At 44.3% G+C, this 23,309-nt stretch overlaps 1 protein-coding gene across 17 annotated transcripts in view; it reads left to right on the forward strand.

The window, feature by feature from the left end:
• The window catches only part of WDR20 (WD repeat domain 20), a 65,954-nt gene that overhangs the window by 4,329 nt on the left and 38,316 nt on the right, over nucleotides 1-23,309 (forward strand). The gene's annotated exons all lie outside the window — the stretch shown is intronic.

A 23,309-nucleotide genomic window follows, 5' to 3' on the forward strand; every position in this document is an offset into this window, starting at 1 on the left:
TTGAGTGCTGGCCTTGCCTTTTTTTCTTTTCTTTTTTTTAAGAGATGGTTTTATAAAGATGCCAAAGGTAGCTGGGCTTATTGGACCAACCCTTTCATTTTATGAGATCCAATTTTACATAAATGTGAATGGCAACCATTCAGATCTCAGTTTAGACATCACTTCCATAGCATATCCTGCTTTGAATTCCCAGGCTAGATCAGTTTTCCTTATTACATGTTCTCATAACATCCTGAACTTTGCCTTTCTAGCACTTTTCTCAATTTGTAATTCTCTGGGTTATAATCTGTCTCTCTATAAACAAAGCTCTCTTATAAGAGACATCTTGTCTTTTCTGCTTTCACTGTTTTCCTAGTGCCCAGCACGGTGTCCACCATAAAGTAGGCTCTAACTATTTATTTGTTGAGTGAATGACTGAATAAAATATCTATGTCCATCTGTGCCATACTTTAAAAAAGATTTTTACGAGCTAAAAAGCCTATTTAATTTTGGGCTCCCAAATGGGTATTTTTAGTGGCTGACATCTTTTTTTTTCTTTCTGTTTTTTTTTTTTAAGCTTATGTATTTATTTTGAGAGAGAGAGAGAATGAGCAAGGAAGGTACAGAGAGAGACAGGGTGGGGGGGGGGGCGCTGGAGGAGGGGGAATCCCCAGTAGGCTCCACCCTCAATGCAGAGCCCAACGTGGGGCTCAGTCTCACGACCATGAGATTATGACCTGAACCGATATCAAGAATAGACGCTTAACTGACTAAGCCACCCAGGCGCCTCGTGGCTCACAGTTTAAAAAAGACATTCAAAATTATTGTTAGTAGGTAACAAATTTAGCTTTCTTACAACTGGGAAATTGTGTAGCAAGAGACCATGAAGTAATGGAAAGTAACCAAATGACACAGATTACTTTTGATCTACTTCTGTCAAACCACATTACCTAACAAATCTACGTACTAACAGACAACTTGTAAAAACTATACTCAGAACTACTTAACATTCAAATCAAAGAGACTTACTTTTCCCCTCCTATCTTAAGATTCCAGGCCACAAATGTGCTGCCCAGAAGTGTTACTGAAGCAATTCCTACAATGGGGGGGGGGGGGGGGGGGGAGGGGGGAAGAGTAGAATTGGATGGCTTTCAAGGTCTTTTCGACTCTGAAGGTTGTAGGAGTCTGTGCTCAATAGTTTTTTAATGAAAATAAATACATCTTTTTATTGGGAAGATGTCTTCATGTCTTGGAATCATTGCCTACTTCTTTAATGAGAATTGAGGAGTGTGGGGTATGTTGTGAAAGCAAGTTGAACACGTTGTGATTCTAGGTGTTTATGCTAGAAAAGTACTCACTGTGTTGACGTGAAGCTTTGGCCAGAAGAGTCATTTAATAACAGCTAGAATATTTTCAGAGCGAGAGTTGTCCAGGAGTGCAATGGGTTGGCTTGGGAGAGAATGAGCATTCTGTGTGGGAGATAGTCTGTCTTTTTCTCAAAGACTGTAGGAGCACCTGTTGGTGACTGAGGGATTCATGCTCTGTGTGGGAGGGTGAGCTAGAAGCCTTTTAAAGGTTTTTTCCACAGACTAGTTTTAGATACTGGACTGCTCCAGAGAAGGTCATGTTCACACCCTTCCCTCCATTTGTAATTTTCACATCTCTCTGCTCTCTCCATTTCTAGTTTAGAAAGAGGCTTAGGAGACCAAAGCTTTTTATATCAAATTTACTTTGAGAAGTGTTGTGCTTAATTTAGTGGGGCACATGTGAAATTGGAAACCGTAGTTTTTTTTTTCCCATCAAGGGCTACTTAATGTCTTCTGAAATATTGATACTTATTTGACTTATTGATCTTATATACTGAAGGGAAGCATCTTAATTTGTCTCTTAGAACAGGCTAGAGAAACTTTCATATGATTCTTTGGTTCTGTTGACCTTGAAGAAGAGGATGATGATGAGATTTTTGAAAGACAGAATGGGTGGATATGACTGATGGTAAGCAGCTCTCAGAATGTGTCCTAGAGACCCATGAGATAGTCATGAGTGCCATTGTTTTAGTAAATAGTTGTGGGGCACGCTTAGCAGATAGGAAGTGCCCCTCTAGATGCTGGGTTTAGACGAAGTCTCTGCCCTTAAGAAACTTGTCACCTATGTTTATTGTCATTGAATTAGTCTAGTGACTTCATTTATTTAAGTATTTATTGTGCTTTGGTAGAAAACTTGAGCAAGACTCAAAACAGTGGATTTTATCACTGACTAGTTTGGCTATGTGCCTAAGAACCTTGTTTTAAAAATAAATGTGAAGATTTTTGTAATCTGATATCTGAGAGAACAATTTTATTTATATTTCAGTGAGATTAGTTTGTGAAGAAATATGAAATGTGGCCCTATTTGGTTATGTAGGAATAAACTTCAAAAGCAGAAATAACTTCAATTGGCAGACATTCTCTGTTTTAATTTTCAGGAGATTTTATTTTTATTTGTTTAAATGTTTACTTTCAAGAGAGAGAAAGAGAGAGAGCTAGCAGGGGAGGGGCAGAGAAAGAGAGGGAGACACAGAATCTGAAGCAGGCTCCAGGCTCCAAGCTGTCAGCACAGAGCCTGGAGGGGCTCAACCCCACTAGCTATGAGATCATGACCTGAGCTGAAGTCTGACGCTTAAGTGACTAAGCCACCCATGTGCCCCCCCTTTTTAAATTTATTTTTTTTATTATTTTTTTTAATGCTTTTTACTTTTGAAGGAGAGAGAGACAGAGCATGAGTGGGGGAGGAACAGAGAGAGAGGGAGACACAGAATCCAAAGCAGGCTTCAGGCTCTGAGCTGTCAGCACAGAGTCCAATGCAGAGCTTGAACCCACGAACGCTGTAAGATCATGACCTGAGCTGAAGTTGAACACTTAACCAACTGAGCCACCCAGGCACCCCAATTTTCAGGACATTTTGTTTATTTATCATTAATTACTATCTTTTTAATGTTTATTTTTATTTTTGAGAGAGAGCACGCGTGAGCGAGCGAGAGTGGGGGAGGGGCAGAGACAGGGAGACAGAATCCCAAGCAAGGCTCCAGGCTCTGAGCTGTCAGCACAGAGCCCAACATGGGGCTCAAACTCACAAATTGGGAGATCATGACCTAAGCCAAAGTCGATTGCTTAACTGACTGAGCCATCCAGGCACCCCAGGACATTTTAAATTGTCAGTGACGAGTTACCTTATTCTCTGAAAATTTGGCATCTTTGTGTTGTTTTTTTAAAGATTTACTTATTTATTATTTTTTAAAGTTTATTTCTTTTGAGAGAGAGAGAGAGAGCCGGGGAGGAGCAGAGAGAGAGGGAGAGAGAGAGAATCCCAAGCAGGCTCTGTACTGTCAATGCAGAGCCTGAGATCATGACTTGAGCCAAAATCAGGGGTTGGATTGAGCCACATAGGTGCCCCGGCGTCTGTTTTTTATAATACAGTGCAAGGTATGTCTGGCTTTGGAAAAAATCCTCATTAATCAAGAGTTTATTGCAGACCTGTTATGTACAAGGTACTGGTGTCTGTTGTGGGTGTTGTGAAGGTGAAGGAAGACACTTCTGTCTGTGAGTGAGGAGCTTGTCTTTTTGTACTGATAATTGGACTACAGAGTAGAAGGCTGTGCTGTGCACATGGTATATGCAATGCAAATACCAAGTGGAGTTCGGGAGTAAAGGTGAGGTGGAGAAGTGTTTCTCTGCCTAGACGGAGAAGAATATTGGGTTGGATTTCAAACAGATGATTTGCCCTGAAGTGCATGTAGATCGCATTTTTGTAAATTTTAAAACTTGTATCTTCGTAGTTGTAACTTCAGAAATGCTTCATCTTCATTTCTGATTGAGGTTGAGCTGGCGATCGCTCTTACCTTTTAGCATTTTTCTCAACTTCACAGCTCCTCTGCCAATTGGTAATTTGTAAATTGAGCCCTGTTTTGCATTCTCTTTTGTAAAATGGATTTTTAAAAAGTAGGGTGTATTGTACTAAAAACATGCCAAGTCAGTCTCTGCTATGCTTTTACTTTGTAGCAGTAGGAAAATGTAGATCTTATAAGAAAGAGGCAACATTTTGTAAGAAAGAAGCAGCCTAAGAAAGAAGCAAGATTAAGAAGGAACTTACAAGGTTTTTGTATTTTACAAGTAAGAATAGGAATATTTTCGCGTCTTCTCCAGCAGCCACGTTGCAGATGAGCTCTGTGGCCTGGCTCAGTCTTTCCTTTGGTTGGTGCAGTCCGGCCTCACTGCTGCACTGCCCGTGTTTCCCTGCTACAGCAGAACCGGTACAGGTGCTCCTTCTCTTTACTTGCTTTGATCTTCATTTCAGAGGCGCTGTCTTAATGTCTCATTTAACAAATATTTGAGTGGTTTTGTGTGAAAAGCAGTACACTAGACTATGGGAAATCAAAGAAGTAGGAGACATGATCCCTGACCTTGAGAGGATTATCGTCCGACCAAGGAGATAAGATACACACTCATTCATTCTATCAAGATTTGAGTGGTTGCTCTGTGTTGTTGTTGAGACAGAAGCTCTGCCATCAAGGAGCTCACAGTCCAGCGGAACAGAAAATGACTTACTCATCCAGCTAACATGTATCGGACCTGTAGACCCAAAGACAAATAAGACGTAGTCCTTGGCCTCAAGTGCCTACCATCCAGTGGTGAGATGGGCGAGTAAGTAGTGGTGAGACGTGCACACTATTCACTTATTAGTGCTGCCTAATCGGAGTAGAATTTAGGGGATGCATCAACCTAGATGGGCAAAAACTGTAACCGAATTCGAACGTGTCCTTCCAATTGTGGATTTAGTCAGCAAATCGCAGAGGCAATGTAACAGACTTGTGACTTTATCACCAGTGAAAATCACAGGTGTTTGCGTCTCACATTATGGTTGTTGCAGGTGGATAGATGTCACAGTCATCGCTACTTCGAAGTTACAGTGGTTAGTGGATCTGCACTAGAGCTTGTTACAATGTGACCTGAAGAAACTTTTATAACTAGCTGTTTAAAAAAATTTTTTTTAACGTTTATTTATTTTTGAGACAGAGAGAGACAGAGCGTGAATGGGGGAGGGTCAGAGAGAGGGAGACACAGAATCTGAAACAGGCTCCAGGCTCTGAGCTGTCAGCACAGAGCCCGACGCGGGGCTCGAACTCACGGACCGCGAGATCATGACCTGAGCCGAAGTCGGCCGCTTAACCGACTGAGCTACCCAGGCGCCCCTATAACTAACTGTTTTAATAATTGATCTCTTTTGTAATCTTTCGTATTTAAAAACATCATTGTGAGAGGAGTCCATAGCACAGAAAGCTTAAGCACCCTGGTTTTGATAAGTCTCAATTTACCTTTTCTCCTGTGTCACGTGTGATGGAATGTAAGAGTGGCCGGTCTCTCCTGTCCTGTTAAGTAACACTTCTAGCTGTGTGAAGAAGCGTCTGTGGTACTTGGGGTGGCTTTTTACTCAGCAGTTGATTATCTAGGATTCTAAGTTGGCCATGTCTTGTGTTGTTTTTCTTTCTCTTCTGGATCATTCCTTTACTCTTGCTGCCCTAACTAGAGGGAGGAATACAAGAAGTACTTACAAGATTGAGTCTTGTAAGAGTGTTTCATTGGTTCAGATCATAGATGATTATGATACAGTGTTACAATGTGATATTTGTCTTAGTTGCAGTAGAAAGGGAGAGGCTTTAACAAGGTGATGTTTGAACTGAGTTCTGGGGGCACCTGGGTGGCTCAGTCTATGAAGTGTCCAACTTCAGCTTAGGTCATGATCTCTCAGCTTGTTAGTTCAAGCCCCACATCAGGTTCTGTGCTGACAGCTCATAGTCTGGAGCCTGCTTCGGTTTCTGTGTGTCCCTCTCTTTCTGCCCCATCTCCCCCCGCTGCCATAAATAAACATTAAAAAAAAAAAAAAAGCTTTATGAACTGAATTCTGATAGGTGGGTGGGGTGAAGGGAGAAGGGATTCTAAACCAAGGTGACTAGAGACTCAAGGCCTGAGGATGTGGCATGACTCCTTGAAGAGTCACTGTGAGGGTTGAGGCTTTAGCAAGACCTGATTAGAGGACAAGATTATCTTCTTTCTTTTTAAAATAAAAAATTTTTTTTAACGTTTTTATTTATTTTTGAGACAGAGACAGAGCATGAGCAGGGGAGGGGCAGGGAGAGAGGGGGAGACAGAATCCGAAGCAGACTCCAGGCTCCGAGCTGTCAGCACAGAGCCCGACGTGGGGATCGAACTCACAGACTGTGACATCATGACCTGAGCCGAAGTCGGACACTCAACTGACTGAGCCACCCAGGCGCCCCAATTATTTTCTTTCTTGACGATCATCCAAATGTTGGTTATATCCTAGCTTCTGGAACTCTTAGTATGATTTTTAAAATGATTTTTTTTTAACGTGTATTCTTTCTTTTGGTACTACTTCTGAGGTAACGTACTACATTAGTATCTGGTCCTCCTGTAGGACTCGTAGCACACTGTCCTTTCGGAACTCGGGTCATCGGATTGTATCAACCCCATCCCTCGTTGGACCCTCATCACTTCCCATCATATCTTAGAGATTTTGGCTCCTGCTACACTGCCACTCTCTCCAGCAGACTCCTGTCTTAAATGCTGTGGCTAGTCATTATAACCCCCTCGCACTCACTCTCCCTTCTAACCCGGACTCAATCGACGCCGACGGCAAAAGGGAAGAAAAGGCCTTTTCTGGCCCCCGCCCACTTGGTACCTGTCCTTTGCCTCCGGGAGCTACTGCCCCAATTTCTCAACTACTTCTTAAAGCCAAGCTCCTCTAGTTGGCAGCTTGGACAGCCTCAGAGTGTGGTGCACAGACCAGCACCGTCCGTGTCATCACCTGGGAGCCTCTGGGAAGTACAGAATTAGGCCTCATGCCAGACTTCCTGAATCAAACTCTGCATTCCTGGAGGGTCTCCGGGTAGTTCGTGTGCTCACTGAAGTTGGGGAGACATTGGTGTTTACTGGCTTTCTTTAGTTCTCAGTCAGATTATCGTACCTTCCTGCCATCTATTTTAAGTGTATAATTCAATGATTTTTAGCGAATCTACCAAGCTGCACAACGGTTACCACAGTCCAGTTTTAGAACATGAGGGATTGTTTTTAAATTTAATTTTGTGTAAGTTTCAGTTAATGCTAGATGAATAGATTCTGAAGATCTGCTCTACAGCAGTGCCTATGGTTAACAACATGGTATTGTGCCCTGCAGAATTTAAGAGGGTAGATCTAACATTAAGTGTTCTTACCACAAAAGCAAAAACGAAGGGACATGAGGAAACTTTGGGAGGTGTTGGGCGTGTCTGTTACCTTGGTTATGGTGATGGTATCATGGGTGTGTGCATCTGTCTAAACTCAAACTGTATACATTTAATATGTGCAATTCCTTGTATATTAATTATACTTCAATAAATCTATTAGAAAAAATTTAATTTTATGTTTCAATTATGGAAGACTTTTATGTGCTTCCAACATCAAAACTGTAAAACAGGTTCTGTTTCAGAGACGCTTAGCTTCCATTTCTGTTCTCCCTGCAAAGCTCTCTCCCTCTGCCTATAATCGTTGTATTTGTTTTTGACTCATCCTTCTGTTGCTGTAAGAATAAGATGACATTTGAGGAGAGAAGAAATTGAGGGAGCACACTATGGTATTTTGTGTCTCAGTTTTTCCCACTTAATTATATATATATTGGAGAGCTTACCATATCTGTAAATAGAGGGCTTCTTCACTCTTTTTTTATAATTGCTTTTTATTCTGTGCTATGGATACATATCACTATCTTTTTTAAATTATTATTATTACAAATAACGCTGCAGTAAATAACTTTGCATGTATATTATTTTGCACGTAGACAGGTATATTAACAGGATGTATTTCCAGAGGAGGTACTGCTGGGGCAGAGGGTTGATGCCTACATACTAAAAAAAATTTTTTTTAATGTTTATTATTTATTTTTGAGAGAGACAGAGGGCAAGAGGGGAGGGTTAGAGAGGGAGACACAGAATCCGAAGCAGGTTCCAGGCTCCGAACTGTTAGCACAGAGCCTGGTGCGGGGCTCAAACTCAGGAACCTTGAGATCATGACCTGAGCCAAAGTCGGATGCTTCACCGACTGAGCCACCCAGGCGCCCCCTTATGCATTTTTGATATATATCATCAAATCACCATCCCCAGGGAGGGGTTGTATTATTTTGTACTCCCACATGAGAATACCTGTTTTGCCACAGCCTCACCAACAGGGCATGTTGTCGAACTTGCATTTGATCTGATAGGGGAGAAATTTGTATTGTTTTTGTTTTTCCCATGTGATGAGAGTGCTTGAGCACCTTTCTATATATTAAGAATTGAATGTATTTCTTTTTCTACAGACTGTCTCATATCCCTTGCTCATTTTTCTGTTTGTTGGGTATCTTAAGTTTTTAAAAAAGGAGTTCTTTATGTGTATTAGGGAGATTAGCCCTTTGTGATATGAATGACAGATGTTTTTTCTTTCATTTGTCATCGGTCTTGTAACTTTGCTTAGGGGTGAGTGTGTGTGTATTTGTTTTTACCTTGAATAATTTTCATCCTTTTTGTGGTTAAATTTGTAAACTTTTCAAGTAAATTTTTATAGATAAACTAGTTGTCCTCCAAAGTTTGAAGATGAGGGAAGAGATTTACATTTTAATATTTGAGAATTCGGTTTAACAAAGACTTTTGTAGGAGCAAGAGATAAACATTGAAATGTGCTGTAAAAGGAGCTGGTGGATGGTGATTTGCTGGTAGTTTTTATGACTTAATATACTTCAAATATGTTAGGTATGATTTGGTTTACGAGTAACAGGAAACCCAGCTCCAACAAGGTGTTTAAACTTTAAAGGGGATGCTTATGTTGAAAATTCTAGGGGTGAGCTGGGCTTCAGGTGCCAGCTCAGTTTTGCTGAGGTTCTCTTGGTTCTGCTTTCGACTTTGTGTCAGCCTGGCGTAAGTGGCAAAATGGTGGTAGAGGTCCAGGCTTCACATTTCTGTAACACATGGTCCAGAACGAGAGCCAGTATCCAGGATGAGAGTGAACAGGTCTTCTAGTCATTTTCTCAGGAGAGTGAGAAAGATTGTTTTGTTGAAGCCGCTGGCAAACCTCCTCTTTGACCTTTTGCCCCAGACTGGATTACCAGCCCATTCCCATGGCCAGGGAGGTATGTACCGAGTGACTTCTGGCAAGGAGATTGGATTCTCTCATACCCTGATTTCCCTGGAGCCCACTCTGGAGCTGCGAGTAGATAGCAGACAGGAGAATAGATCTATACGTAGGTACCGGGTAGGCAACCAAGAGGTGCAAACTACACTGAGCGTCTCACACCGGCTCAGGTGTCAGGGACCCAGATGTAACAGATTTTTCCTGGAGCTCCTGGTGAGATGCAGCAATACAATGGGGAAGGCGACACACTGCAGTTGGAGGATGGCCGGGCTGCGTTGGCCGGGCTGCGTTGTACTCCTGCGCAGTTGAGAAACCTCCTTCCTAGGGGCAGCCAGGGGGCTCAATCGTTAAGCATCCGCCTTGATTTCTGCTCAAGTCATGATCTCACGGTTCATGATCTCAGGGTTTGTGGGTTCGAGCCCTGCATCAGGCTCTGTACTGAGAGCATGAAGCCTGCTTGGGATTCTCTCCCTCTCTCTGCTCTCCCTGCCCCCCCCACCCCCCCAAAATAAATAAACATTAAAAAAAAAAAAAAAAAAGAAACCTCTCTTTCCTTTGCTCTTGCTGTTTGACTGCTATGAATGCCCTTCCACTTTTTCATACAATTTGGAATTTTTTGTTTGAATCTCTGTCTCCCCCACTAGATTGTGCAATCTTGAGGGCAGAAGCCATCTTATTCACCCATATCCATCACAGAGCCTGTACATAATAGGCACATTGTGTCGATTTTAAATGAACGAATTTGTTGAGATTGTAGTCCTCTGAGGATTTATTTGAGTAAATGAGATGATCTTTTAAAATCCCTGTCACAAGCCAAATATGGTCGCTGTTAGTTACCGAAGCTTGCAGAGGCCGGATTGCCGACTCCTCTTGCTTTTGTTGAGAGGCCCCTTAGAAATTAGTCACAACCTCGAATCTTGTGCTGTTCCTCTGGGCTTTTCCAAGAGGAGGCTGTGGCTAGAGCTTTGATCATCTGGAGTTAGCTTTGTTTGGAAGCTGCATCTTCCTTGTGCTGGTGTCCCAAGCAGAATCGCTCATGCTGTCCCTTGCAGTCCCTTTTCCTTCTTCCCACTTAATCATGGGAAATTGTACAACTCCTGACATTGTGCTGTTCTTTCCTCCGGATCTTGGAGCAGGTGTGCGTGTGCTAGCAGGACCGAGGGCGGGATTAGCTCAGCTTGCTCTGAAAGTGGGGCGCAGGTAGAGCCGGAAAGGCAGAGTCCTGACTGCTGCACGGTCCATTTGCCACTCCTGGTGTCCCTCCGAAGGCTCTGCCCTTTAGACTCTTCTGCTTTTCTCCTTCTTCCTCATGGCCGCCTCTGCTCGTTGAAGTCTTTAGTCCCTGCCTCCCAGCCTTCCTTCCCACTCCGGTCCTGGCGTCCTCTGGGGAGGTTTTGTGTCCGCTGCACAGCGCCTGGGGCACCTTGGCTTCCACCTCCACCCCAGCCACCCCCTCTAGTCCACCCGGGGCACGGACTTCCATAGTGATGCCCCAGGTCTTAGTGGGGGCTGAATGGGCTTCAGCCCTAAGTTACTAGTTCAGTTAGAAACATTGTCCTGCTCCAGTGTGATCTTGGCTCCCGCTTTATTATTTTTTTTTATTTTTTTTTTACTATTTCTTTTAAAGAAACTTCTTAAAAAGTTTATTTATTTAGAGAGTGCATGAGTATGAGTGGGGGAGGGGCAGAGAGAGAGAGAGAGAGAGAGAGAGAGAGAGAGAGAATCCCAAACAGGCTTCGTGCTGTTGGCACAGAGCCCAATGCGGGGGGGGGGGGGAAGCTCAATCCCACAAACAGTGAGATCATGACCTGAGCCAAAATCAAGTCAGACACCCAACCAGCTGAGCCACCCAGGTGCCCTGACTTTCTCCCTTTTTGGCCCACGCCTCTCTGGCCATTCACTACTTCATCCCCTTTGCCAGTTTTTTCTTCCCCACCTACCTCACCTTGAACTGGGCCCTGTTCGCTTTTCCTTGCTCTCTCCTAAGTCTCTCTGTTTTCTAAAATTGTTTATGCCTTTTCTCCCCCTTCCCCAAAGGAAAAAGTGCTTACTGCAGTAAATTAATCCAGTGGGTGTTCCCTTGAAAGCATGGATCCAGTTGTTGGGACAGGTATGTGCTCTGGCAAAGCTCCTTCTCTGTCACCATTGGCTCCAGATCCCAGACCTTCCTTCTTGATGGTGACTTTTGCCAGTTCCTTCTCCTGTTCCTGTTGCCTTTCGTTGTCTGGACCGTCTGTTGGCGATTGTGGATGTGGCCGTGACTGGGTTGGATGTGTGCTCCCCTCCTCTGCAGAGCTGTGACCTGCTCTGGGGCCCAGGCACTAGCTGGGCTTTGCCCTCTTGTTCGTATTTTAATTCTTCCCAGAACAGAGTTACAAGAGTCTGTCAAATAAGATTTTGTTTCAAATACTCAGCTACTGTTTGTGAATCTGTTGTAATCTGTATTTCCTGTCTGCTTTCTTTAGGTTTACTCTTTTTCTAGCTTTCTGATTTGACAACATAGGTTTTTAGCCCTTTTTTCAAAAAGTTTATTTTATTTTGACAGAGAGCGAGCGCACGTGCGCAAGTGGGGAAGGGGCGGGGGGAGGGGGGAGAGTATCCCAAGCAGGCTCCCCACCACCAGTACAGAGCCCGACACGGGGCTCGAACCCACAAACCGAGAGATCACGACCTGAGCCGAAGTCGGAGGCTTAATCCACTGAGCCAGTCAGGTGCCCCTAGCCTTTATTTTTAATGATATGCTCAGAACTGTAGCATTCCTTCTCAGTATTGCTTTAGCAGTCTTCTGTATGTTAGATATATGGTGATGTCATTGTTATTAAGATCTAGATTTTTTTTATTTCAATTTTTAGTCCCTCTTTAACCCTTGAATTTCTAAGCAGGCACTTTTTAGTTTCTATTCATGGTGTTTAATTTTGTTATTGATCAATTTATTTGCATTGTATGGTCCTAAAATATGTTTATTGATATTCGTTATTTGAAATGTGATGAGACTTTCCTTTGGTCCAGTTAAAATGTTTTCCATGCGTTTTAAAAGAGTGTATATTCTCTTTGTTAGGCCAAGATGACATGTCTGTGTGTGCGTGTGTGTGTATGTGTGTGTAAGTTTTTAATGCCGTTCGCAGTGTTTGTATTTTTACAACTTTTTTGACTACCAGTTTCTGATGTGATAAGTATCTCTGATTCTGGACTTGTCAATTTCTCTATCACTTTTTGCTTTTTTGAATTTTCTTTTTGTTTATTTTTGAGAGAGAGAGACAGAGTGTGAGCAGGGAGGGGGAGAGGGAGACACAGAATCCGAAGCAGGCTCCAGGCTCTACCTGTCAGCACAGAGCCCGCCGTGGGGCTCGAACCCACAGACCGTGAGATCATGACCTGAGCTGAAGTCAGACGCTCAACTGACTGAGCCATCTATGTGCCCCACTTTTTGCTTTTTTAAATTCAGAATTGTTAATCTTTGTAGATTGTTCTTTGTGTTGGCATATTGTACTCTCGATCATGTCTAATTTTGCCCAAAATTCTGTTTTGAGGATTGGAAAATCTGTTTACTTTTAATTTTTTTTTTTAACGTTTATTTATTTTTGAGACAGAGAGACAGAACATGAACAGGGGAGGGCAGAGAGAGAGGGAGACACAGAATCTGAAACAGGCTCCAGGCTCTGAGCTGTCAGCACAGAGCCCGACGCGGGGCTCGAACCCACAGACCGTGAGATCATGACCTGAGCCGAAGTCGGACGCTTAACCGACCGAGCCACCCAGGCGCCCTAGTTTATTTTTGTTAGTATTTGCATGGAATGTCTTTCTATTCCTTATTTTCAACTTACATAGTTTTTGTTTTCAATGTGTCCTTTTAAATATTTTCTATTTCATTATTGTCTTTGGCACTTTCTTCTCTGCCTCCCTCTCTCCCCTACCCGCTTTCCCTCTGTCAGGAATCTCGGTTGATTTTTTTTTTTAAGTTTATTTATTTTTGAGAGAGAGAAAAAAAGTATGAGCAGGGGAGGGGGGGGGGGAGAGGGAGAGAGAGAGAGAGAGAGAGAGAGAGAGAGAGAGAGAGGAAAGAGAGAAAATCCTAAGCAGGCTCCACACTGTCAGCACGGAGCCTGATGCAGGGCTTGAACCCATGACCTGTGAGATCATGACCTGAACCCATGAGCTGAAATCAGATGCTTAACCAACTGAGCTACCCAGGCGCCCCAGTGGATTTTTTTCTTTAAGTTTTTTGTTTTTGTTTTTGTTTTTTTTTTTTTTTTTTTTTTGTAATCCTCACACCCAACGTGGGGCTCAAACTCACAACCCCAGAGATCAAGAGCCACATGCTCTTCTGACTGAGCCAGCTGGATGCCTCCGGAGTCCTGATTGATTTTTACTTCTGAAATACACCTTCACTGCCCTCATGGTGCCTCCCCTGAGCACCAGCCGCTCTGACTCGTCTTCTGCTGTGCCCGTGCTCCGCTCTAACTTATTCTCTACACAGGAGCCAGTGTGATCTTTAAAAAGCGAATCTGGGGGCGCCTGGGTGGCTCAGGTGTTTAAGTGTCTGACTCTTGATTTCAGCTCAGGTCATGATCTCATGGTTTATGAGTTCAAGCCCCACGTCGTGCTTTGTGCTGATGGCACAGAGCCTGCTTGGGAGTCTCAATCTCTCTCTGCCTCTCCCCTGTGCGCGCGCGCGCACACACACACTCCCCTCGCTCGCTCTCAAAATAAATAAACATTAAAAAATAAAGCATATTAAAACATTAAATTAAAAGCGAATCTGTTCATCACTCCAGCCTAATAAGATCTTTCAGTGGTTTGAGTTGTTTTCAACATTGAGAACAAAGTGGTTAACATGGCCTGCTGGGCCCTGATCGAGCTGGCCCTTGCTTTCCTCCCATCCTCTTTTCCTTTCACTGTGTCTTTCTGACGTACTGCTTTCCTTTTCGTGTCTTTAACCAGGCTTCCTTACCCTCTTGCCGCAGATTCTTCCGTGCTGGCTCCCTTGTGTGGGGGCCCTTCCACTCCCCATCCCCTTTCCCCTTCACTGCGTAATTCCTGCTCCTGCACATCGTAGCTCCTGTGTGGTTTGTGCCAGGCCTCTTACCCTGACCTCTAGACTAGGGCAGGTCTCCTCCTATCGTCTCCACCAGCTCGTCTCTCTAGCACGTGTCTTGGCAATAATGGGAGTAACTTGAATTTGAAGTTTGGTGTCCTTCCTCTCTCCCCACCCCCTAAGCCAGATTGCCAGCTGAGGAGGGCTGATTTTCTCCAGTTCACTGCTGGCTTGTGCTTTTGATACGTTATAGGCCCTCCGTGAGTATCCGAATGAATGGAGAAATGTGTAAGTGACTGTCGTTTGTTTCTGGACGGTGGGGAACATTAGTATTGTTGGTCATATTGTCTTGTACGTGGTTGGTATTGGGTTAAATGTTTTTAAACAAAGTAATCTCTGATCTGTCTCGTTTGTGTTTTGTGAGCTACTGCATTTAAAGAACAGCCAGCTGTTGTGTGTACCCCATTTCTCCCTTGTTCCTCTTTCCCCCCACTTCTCCCAAACATGTTTTCCCCATACAGCTTCCCTTAGCACTGGCAACCAATGGAGGCATGAAAGAAAACAGAGAAATCTGTTCAGTTTTAAAAGTTTTCTTGGAAGAAAAATTTGCTGATCAAACTATTAAGTTTGCCCTGTAAGAATTTGTCCTTCGTTGGTGGCACTAAAAAGGAAAGTTATTCCCCCTGCAGTCCAAAGTAGGGTATGTTTATGGTAGAAAATTCAAAGAAGAAAAAAAATCCCATATCCAGCAGCGGTTAGTATTTTGTTGTTTTTTCTGCCAGTCCATTTTTGGTGCTCAGTTACGTATTTTAAGCATAATTTAGGTCCCTGCAGGGGTGGGTGCTCATTAAGTATTTAGAGAATGAACCCAGGTATGGATTCTTTTTCAACTTTAAAATCTCCTGCAGCTCCCTGGTTTGGTTTGCAGATAAGCATTGCGTCTTGTTGATGGTGTTGATAACCTAGAGTAGTTGAGCTTTGTTCTTTTTAGACGAACCTATTAGGTCGTTGTAGGAAGTTGCTTGGGCTAAATTGGAGTCACCGGTGACTGCTTTCTTTTTCTCAGTGTCCAGACCTTCAGTGGTGAAGGCTTTTGGCCCTGACTTAAGATACATCCAGAATCTGATCACTTCCCACCTCCACCCTTGCCTCCCCAGTGTAAGGAAGCATCACTCCTCACTTGGGTTATTACTGGGGTGGTTTCTCAGTGGGCTCCCTGCTTCTCACGGTCTCTTCTGATGGCAGCCAGAATGATGTTTAAAACAATATATAGGTCAGATCAGTTTTTCCAATGCTGAACAGTTTCTGATGCTTTTTCATCGTTAGGATCTGGCGCCTTCCCTCTCCCAAGCCCCTAGTGTGGTGTGGTTTGCTACCTTACCCGCCCTTACTCCCTCCATTCTGTTCCTTGAGGAGGAGCCCAGCGACCCTCAGTTGCACGCTTACTTTCCCGGGCCAGCCACAGGGCTGCCGCCCCCCCCCCCCCCCCCCCCCCCCCCCCCCCCGCTTCTTCACATCTCTACCCAAACACGAGCCTGTCAAAGAAGCTTTCTGTTACCCTGCCCCTGCCCGGAAGTGTGCTGCAGTCACCCTCGCACCCTTGGTCTCCGACTCCCCTTCCCCGTCCCTACCGTTCTCTGATGCTCACGGGTGACTTGTCTGCTGACTGTCCCCTTCTAAAGCCCACGAGAGGAGGGTTTACTGTCTTTGCTGCTGAGGCTCCCGCACCTGACACGGTGCTCGGCGCAGACAGAACTCGGTAAACTTTGAATGGATGGTGAAAGAGATTTGTTATCTCAAGTGACGTAGTTTGAAAATCTTCATTTAGGATGTAGGTAATATGACTTCTCATAAGCATATTTTCTTTTCTTTTCTTTTCGTGTGTTTTTTTTTTTTTTTTTTTTTTTTTCTTTTTGAAGTAGGCTCCATGCCCAGGGTAGGGCTTGAACTCACGACCCTGAGGTCAAGAGGCACATGTTTTGGGGCTCCTGGTGGCTCAGTTGGTTGAGTGTCCGACTTCAGCTCAGGTCATGATCTTGTGGTTTGTGAGTTTGAGCCTTGTATCTGGCTCTCTGCTGTCAGCGCAGAGCCTTTTTCTCTCTGTGCGTGCATGCTCGCTCTCTCTCTCTCTCTCTCAAAAATAAACGTTAAAAAAAAAGTCACATGTTCTACCCTCTGAGCCAGCAAGGGCCCCCAGGCACATTTTACTTTTAAAACAGGTAACCTAGGGCGCCAGGGTGGCTCAGTCAGTTAAGTGTCCACCTCTTCATCCTGCCTCAGGTCTCGATCCTCAGCGTCATGAGTTCAAATCATGCACTGGGCATGAAGCCTACTTGAAAACAGTGGGCGCCTAGGTGGCTCAGTCGGTTACGGCTAAGCATCTGACTTGGGCTCAGGTCATGATCTCACGGTTCGTGAGTTCGAGTCCCTCGTTGGACGCACTCGTGCGCCACTTCGGGCAAGCTCATGCCCCAGCTCGGGTGAGGGTGAGTCCTGCTTCTCTCTCTCTCTCCTCTCTCTCTCTCTCTCTCTCTCTCTCTCTCCCCATCTCTTTCTCTGCCCCTCATGGGATATTCTCTCTCTCCCCCTGTCCCCCACCCCTCACTCATTTGCACCCTCTCTATAAAATAATAAAATGTAATATTGACATGATTCAAAATTCAAATGGCCTGCAGTGAAAAGTCTCTCATAACCTGTCCCTAGCCGCCCTGTTACCCTGCTCAGAAGTAACCATTGTGAAGTTCCTGTGTATATTTCCAGAGATGACCCCTGGTCCTACACAAAGAATCACAGACATACTCTATTCCTCCCTTTTTTTAAAAATGTAAACTTTAGTATTGGCGCAGTTTTGCACCTTGTTTTTTTGTTGGTTTGTTTTATAAAATGCATTTTGAGGATTATTCTTTGTCAGTGTGTAAAGAGCTTCTTTATTTTGCCAATAGCTGCACAATATCCCATTGTACGAATGTACAAAATGTACAATACTTCCCCTTTTGTTGGACATTGAAGTTGTTTCCAGATTTAGCTTTTACAGACTATGCTGCAATAAATAACCTGTGCATATGTCATTTTGCCATGTTGCTAGTACCTGCAAGGAGTAAATTCCTGAGTGGAATTGCTGGGTCAAAGGACATGTGGGTTTGTAATTTTGATAGATACAGTTACCTTGCCTCCCACAAGTTGTTCCAATTAATACTTCAGGCACAACATACTATTATTTGATCTTTGCCAATTTGGCAGATGAAAAATAGTGTAACACTGTAGTTCGGTGTTTCTTGAACTATGAATTAAGCGTCACTTCATGTACGTAAGAGGCATTTGTATTTTTTTCCTGCATAGCTAACTTGTATCTTTTATTTTTCTTTTAATTGAAATATAGTTTATATATAATGCTACAATAGTTTCAAGTATATGCCTTTTCTGTGAGTTGTCTATGACCTATATCCATTTTTCAACTAGGATTTTGGTCCTTTTTTGTAAATTAGCCCTTAATCTGTGGTTGGACTGGCAGCATTTGGTTCCATTTGTCAGTTGTGTTCTGATTTTGCTCATGGTGGTTTTTCTTGGGTAGAATTATTTTTGTTCTTGTAGACAAATGTATTAGTCTGTTATCTTATGGCTGTGGGTTTTGGGTCCCAGTTAACCTTCCTAATTTTATTTTTAAAGATCCTCATGGTTTCTTCTTGTACTTCTGAGGTTTCATTGTTTATATTTGATATATCTTTGATATTGCTGAAATTTATTCTGGTATAAGATATGGAATAGGGTTTCAAACTCTTTTCTTTCCCCCGGAACAATCTTAGGATTTCCTGATCTCTCCTGTCTTTTTTGGAAAATAATCTGTCAGCAGTTTTCTCTGAACTTCGAGTGATGTAGACCAGTGGGCCATGATGTCCTGTGTATTTTTTCATTTTAAGTTATGTTTCTCTTTATCTTATCACTGTTGACCCAAAAGTGTTGATTGAGATACAGTCTCTTCGTGAGCATTGTTTTAAAACAAATTTTGTAGACTTTTCCTCTGGCAAATAATATCTGCTTTCCTCTGGCAGATAGTAATAACAGGTGCAGTGATAGCTAACATTATGCACTATACTTAGGGAACACGTTCGGTAACTGAGGAGATACAAGGTTTTCCTCTCTTATTTGAGTGAATTATGTTTGCGGTCTCTTAGCTCCCCTGATTAATGCCTGGTAACACCAAATTAATAAATAGTAGGCCCTAGTGGGGCTTGATTCTCCTAGCTGGTAGACCCTTTCGTGGACCACCATCTTGTAGAATGTACGTTCTAAAGGTCCTGGCTGTTGGGATAAAGGTGCTTCAGGATCACCTGTATCCCAGTCAGCAGTGGACCTTCACTGCTTTTGCTCTTTCCGTTTCCATGCCACTTAGCCTGGCCTTACCTGCTGTCCCATCCCTGCTTGCAGTTGTCATTTTCACCATGTGGCTAACTTTCCCAGGATTCATAATGGCTCATTTTACTCAAACCACCAAATACGAGCTGAGCCTCGTAAGAAAGTTAGCCTTTGAATGGCTTCTTCAAAATCTATCAGTTCTTGCGATGAGATTCTCCCAGAGATACTAATTGGCCAAGCTGACCTTGATGTCCCTGCTTCGTCTGTCTGTCTGTCTGTCTGTCTGTCTGTCTGTCTGTCTTGGTTTTCTTCATAGTGCCTTCTCATGCCTTTCTGCTCAACCATCCCATTGCCTAGGTATTTGACTTCTTACCTTTACAGAAACTGTCAGGCCCCTCTTCCTTCTCTCTACCCTTGGAGCGGTGGTTCTCTTCTGTGAGGTGTTCAGCCAGCCACGTCAGCACCTCTTCAGAGCTTGTGGGAAGGCAGATTGGAGGGCCCTGGCTCCCCCAGCTGACCCAGAAACGCTGGGGGTGAGGCCCAGCAATCTGTTTAACTAGCCAGTGACCGGTGTGCTGAGGTGTGAGAGCCACTGCTTTATGGCATGTGATTTGAGGCTCTCCTTACAGTAAACCCTCCGTGAAAGCTTCTTGGCTGTTTAACATATAGATTGCGTTAATAGCTGTTGATTAATTTGTGTATCATTACAGCTACCGTGTATTGAACACGTACTCTGCTGGCATTCAGCTGGGCGCTTTCACATCCTCAGATGCTTCGTAAAATAGGTAGTGGTGTTTCCTACTTTAGAGGCGAAGGGAGACGCTGAGGAATGAGGTCACGTGCCAAGGCCGCACAGCTGGTAAGCGGCACGGGCGATCTGTCAGACTCCGAAGCCAGTGTCCTTCCTAGCACGCACACTGTCTTTCCTACAAATCCTTTTCCCCAAAGAGTGCGTGTGACTACGTGGCTGTCATCTGGGCACGTAACAAATGATTGTAATACCCATATTTCTGGATTTCCCTCATTATGTTCTTTCTTTCTTTGTTTCTTCCTTTCTTCCTCTTTCTTCCTTCCTTCCTTCCTTCCTCCCTTCCTTCCTCCCTTCCTCCCTCTTCCTTCCTTCCTTCCTTCCTTCCTTCCTTCCTTCCTTCCTCTTTCTTCCTTCCTTCCTTCCTTCCTTCCTTCCTCTTTCTTTCTTCCTTCCTCTTTCTTTCTTCCTTCCCTCCTTCCTTCCCTCCCTCCTTCCCTCCCTCCTTCCTTCCTTCCTTCCTTCCTTCCTCCCTTCCTCTTTCTTTCTTCCTTCCTTCCCTCCTTCCTTCCTTCCTTCCCTCCTTCCTTCCCTCCCTCCTTCCCTCCTTCCTTCCTTCCTCTTCCTTCCCCTTCCTTCCTTCCTTCCTTCCTTCCTTCCTTCCTTCCTTCCTTCCTTCCTTCCTTCCTTCCTTCCCAGAATTTGTTTTTAAGCAATCTCTGCTCCTAGCGTGGGGCTTGAACTCACGACTGCAAGATTAAGAGTCCCACACTCCACCAACTGAGCCAGTCGGGCACGCTCATTGTATTACTCTACTGAACAACAGCCTATCAGCTTTTTTGTTTTAAAGGGAAGCATTTTATTTCCTTTTTCTAACATTCATTCGCTTACTGTCTGTCAGAGAAGCAGGTGAGAGAGCCTTTGACGTCACAGTCCAGGCTCTACACATTCACGTACCTGACCATCACATTGTAACGTGCCACGGGTAGTTTTGTGTCAGAAATTAACCTGTACTTTCATTGAGGTACCACACAGTTCTGGCCTCTGAACTTAATTTTTACAACTTTCAAAAATTATGTTGCACTGAATTTTGGTAAAATCTGAATGGACTAAAAAATGTAATTTTGCTGGCTCTGCTTTGGTCCAGCCGTGTATGAAAGTGAACAGGTTATCAGAGCGAGCGCTTCTGACCCAGGGCACAGTTGTCATTTCTGGTGAAGGGACAGGGCTTGTCATTTAGGTTCTCTGTGCTCTTTTTTACCTCTCTGACCTCCTCCACTTCTCACCCCCAACACTGACACACATTTTTGGACAGGCAACTAAATAGGAAAATACCTTTATCTTTAAAGATGTGAGGAATCAGGGACGCCTGGGTGGCTCAGTCGGCTGAGTGGCCGATACCTGATCACGGCTCAGGTCACAATCGCCCTTTTGGTGAGTTTGAGCCCTACTTCACTCTGCACTGACAGTGTGGAGCCCGCTTGGGATTCTCTCTCTCCCTCCTACCCTGCTTGCGCTCCTCTGACTCTTTCTCAAAAATAAATAAATAAACATTATGGGGCGTCTGGGTGTCTCAGTTGGTTGAGCGTCTGACTTCAGAGCAGGTCATGATCTCGTGGTTCACGGGTTCCAGCCCCACGTCGGGCTCTGTGCCGACATCTCAGAGCCTGGAGCCTGCTTTCAGGTTCTGTGTCTCCCTCTCTCTCTGCCCCTCCCTGCTCATGCTTTGTCTCTCTCTCTCTCAAAAATGAACATTAAAAAAATAAAATGCCTATGAGGAATCAAATGCTTGTTTCCTTGCTAACTCACTATTGTTTGATTGCATTTAGCAGATGTAAATTGATGTTACTTACCTAGCTCGTACTTACATGAGCACTTTGTGTTGCCACTCTAACCACTTACACATTTTAACTCCTTAGCCCTCTATACGTGGTGGAACTCTTTTGTTACCCTTATTTTCCCATTTTGTGGAAACAGTAGTGTGGAGAGGCAAATAACTAGTCTGAGCTCATAGGGCTGGGAACAGCAGGAACTGAGTCTGACCCAGCCGTCTTAGCTCCACAGTCTGTGCTCTTAACTGCTCTTCAGAATGTAATGTAGGTTTCCAACCAGATTTTTCTCTAAAATGTTTTACTCTGCACTTTGAAATGGTGGGCTGTTCCATGTTTTTGTTTTCCCAGGTTAGGACTATGTGGACGATGGGATTGACATGTGAGCTCTCACGGAGAAATAACTCAGGTCCTTTAAAAATGTTAATTAATTGAGGTGTTTGCCGGGGACTCAGGCAGAACGTGTCCTAAAATGATGGCAGGTGGCCTTCTGGCCTGGGACACTGCGGGGCCTGAACAGCGGCCTCCTAGTGCCTTTCCAGCCTCGTCTTGTCCGGGGACAGGACCTGCCTGGCTGGCTCTCTGTGCTTTGCCATGCTCCTCCTCCTTTGGGGCCCTGGGTCGGCCATGGTTTCTTGCTGCCTGACCTTCATGCATGTGGCTTGAGGTCCAAGGACTTGTGAGAACAGTACAAGCACTTGGACTTGCTGTAGACAATAAGACACTTGGAAATGGGTGTTACGTTGTTCTGTGTCTCTTTAAATTTAAAGACATACATGGCCGAAGTACTCTACATGGAAGAGAGATCAGAGATCTTTCCATACCACCCGAGAGACTGTCTTTTGGTCTGTAGCCGCAGGTGCTGCTTATAGGACCTGCTGGTGTTTGGAGCCTCAGCCTTCGTTGTGACCACACGCACCGTCAGGCTGAGCTGCGGGCGGGCGTTTTCTCTGGCTGTCAGCATCTGCAGCCTCGCTTAGGGCTCCCGCCTGTCCCGCCATCCTTTCTGCGTTGGCGCGCGTCCCTGCTGGTCAGAGCTTTCTCATCGGGCATTTGACTCTGCTGCAGAGGGAAGACTTTCCGGAAGGCAGTCAGGAAGTTTGGAAGGAGCTGTGGTAGTGGGCTTTGGCCTTGGTTGCTCAGGACACGGCCGGCTTGAAACCGTGAATTATCAAGCAAGCTATTCCCTTCTTAGCCAAGAGAAGGCTGGCAGTGGTCCGAACTTACCTGTGAGCTTTGCGCCAGCTAAAGGAGCGTCATTGGGTTTATGCTAAGCTTCATGAGCTTTGCAGTCTTCTGTATTTCTCTACTCTGTGTTATAAATGATAGAATTTCAAGTTCTGACAGCTAGTTACTGTTTGATGTAGAAGCACGAATGCCACAGGTGACAGGAAAGGAGACAGAAGTGAGGGCATTGGGTTAGGTTACCCTGTGCTGTCCCCGAGTTTACTGGGTATAGCCCACTTACAGCCAATAGGATCAGAGCTCCAAGTGTAGCTGCTGGGTGAATTGATTTATGATTTTAGGCAGCTTACATCTTTGGTTTTAAGTTGCAGCATCTTTTTTTTTAACTTATTACAATTTTTTTTTAATGTTTAGTCATTTTTGAGAGAGAGAGGAGCAGAGAGAGAGGGACACAGAATCTGAACCAGGTTCCAGGCTCTGAGCTGTCAGCACTCCTGAACTGTGAGATCATAACCTGAGCCGAAGTCAGACCCTTAACCAGCTGAGTCACCCAGGCGCCCCTTAAGTTGCAACATCTTGAGAGCAAATGTGGCTTTTTTAAAAGCTCCACTTTTATCTCTGTCCTCTGATTCCATGAATATGAGACTGAACGTTAACCAACATTCATATGAGACCCCTGTATATGGAGATCTATTACAACATTACTCACACTGGGAAATGGATTGCTTCAGTCCATAAGCAATCCATTTCTTTGTGAATAGCTTTATATTTAATTTTTAAAGCTAATATTGCACATTAAAATTTTTTTTAATGTTTATTTATTTTTGAGAGAGACCGCAAGCTGGGGAGGGGCAGAGAGAGAGGGTGACACAGAATCTGAAGAGGCTTCAGGCTCTGAGCTGTCAGCACAGAGCTTGATGCAGGACTCGAACTCACGGACCTCAAGATCATGACTTGAGCCGAAGTCGGACCTTCAGCCGACTGAG

This window comes from Panthera pardus, unplaced genomic scaffold (genome assembly GCF_024362965.1).
Source record: "Panthera pardus isolate Hobbes unplaced genomic scaffold, ASM2436296v1 HiC_scaffold_24, whole genome shotgun sequence".
NCBI classification, from domain to species: domain Eukaryota; kingdom Metazoa; phylum Chordata; class Mammalia; order Carnivora; family Felidae; genus Panthera; species Panthera pardus.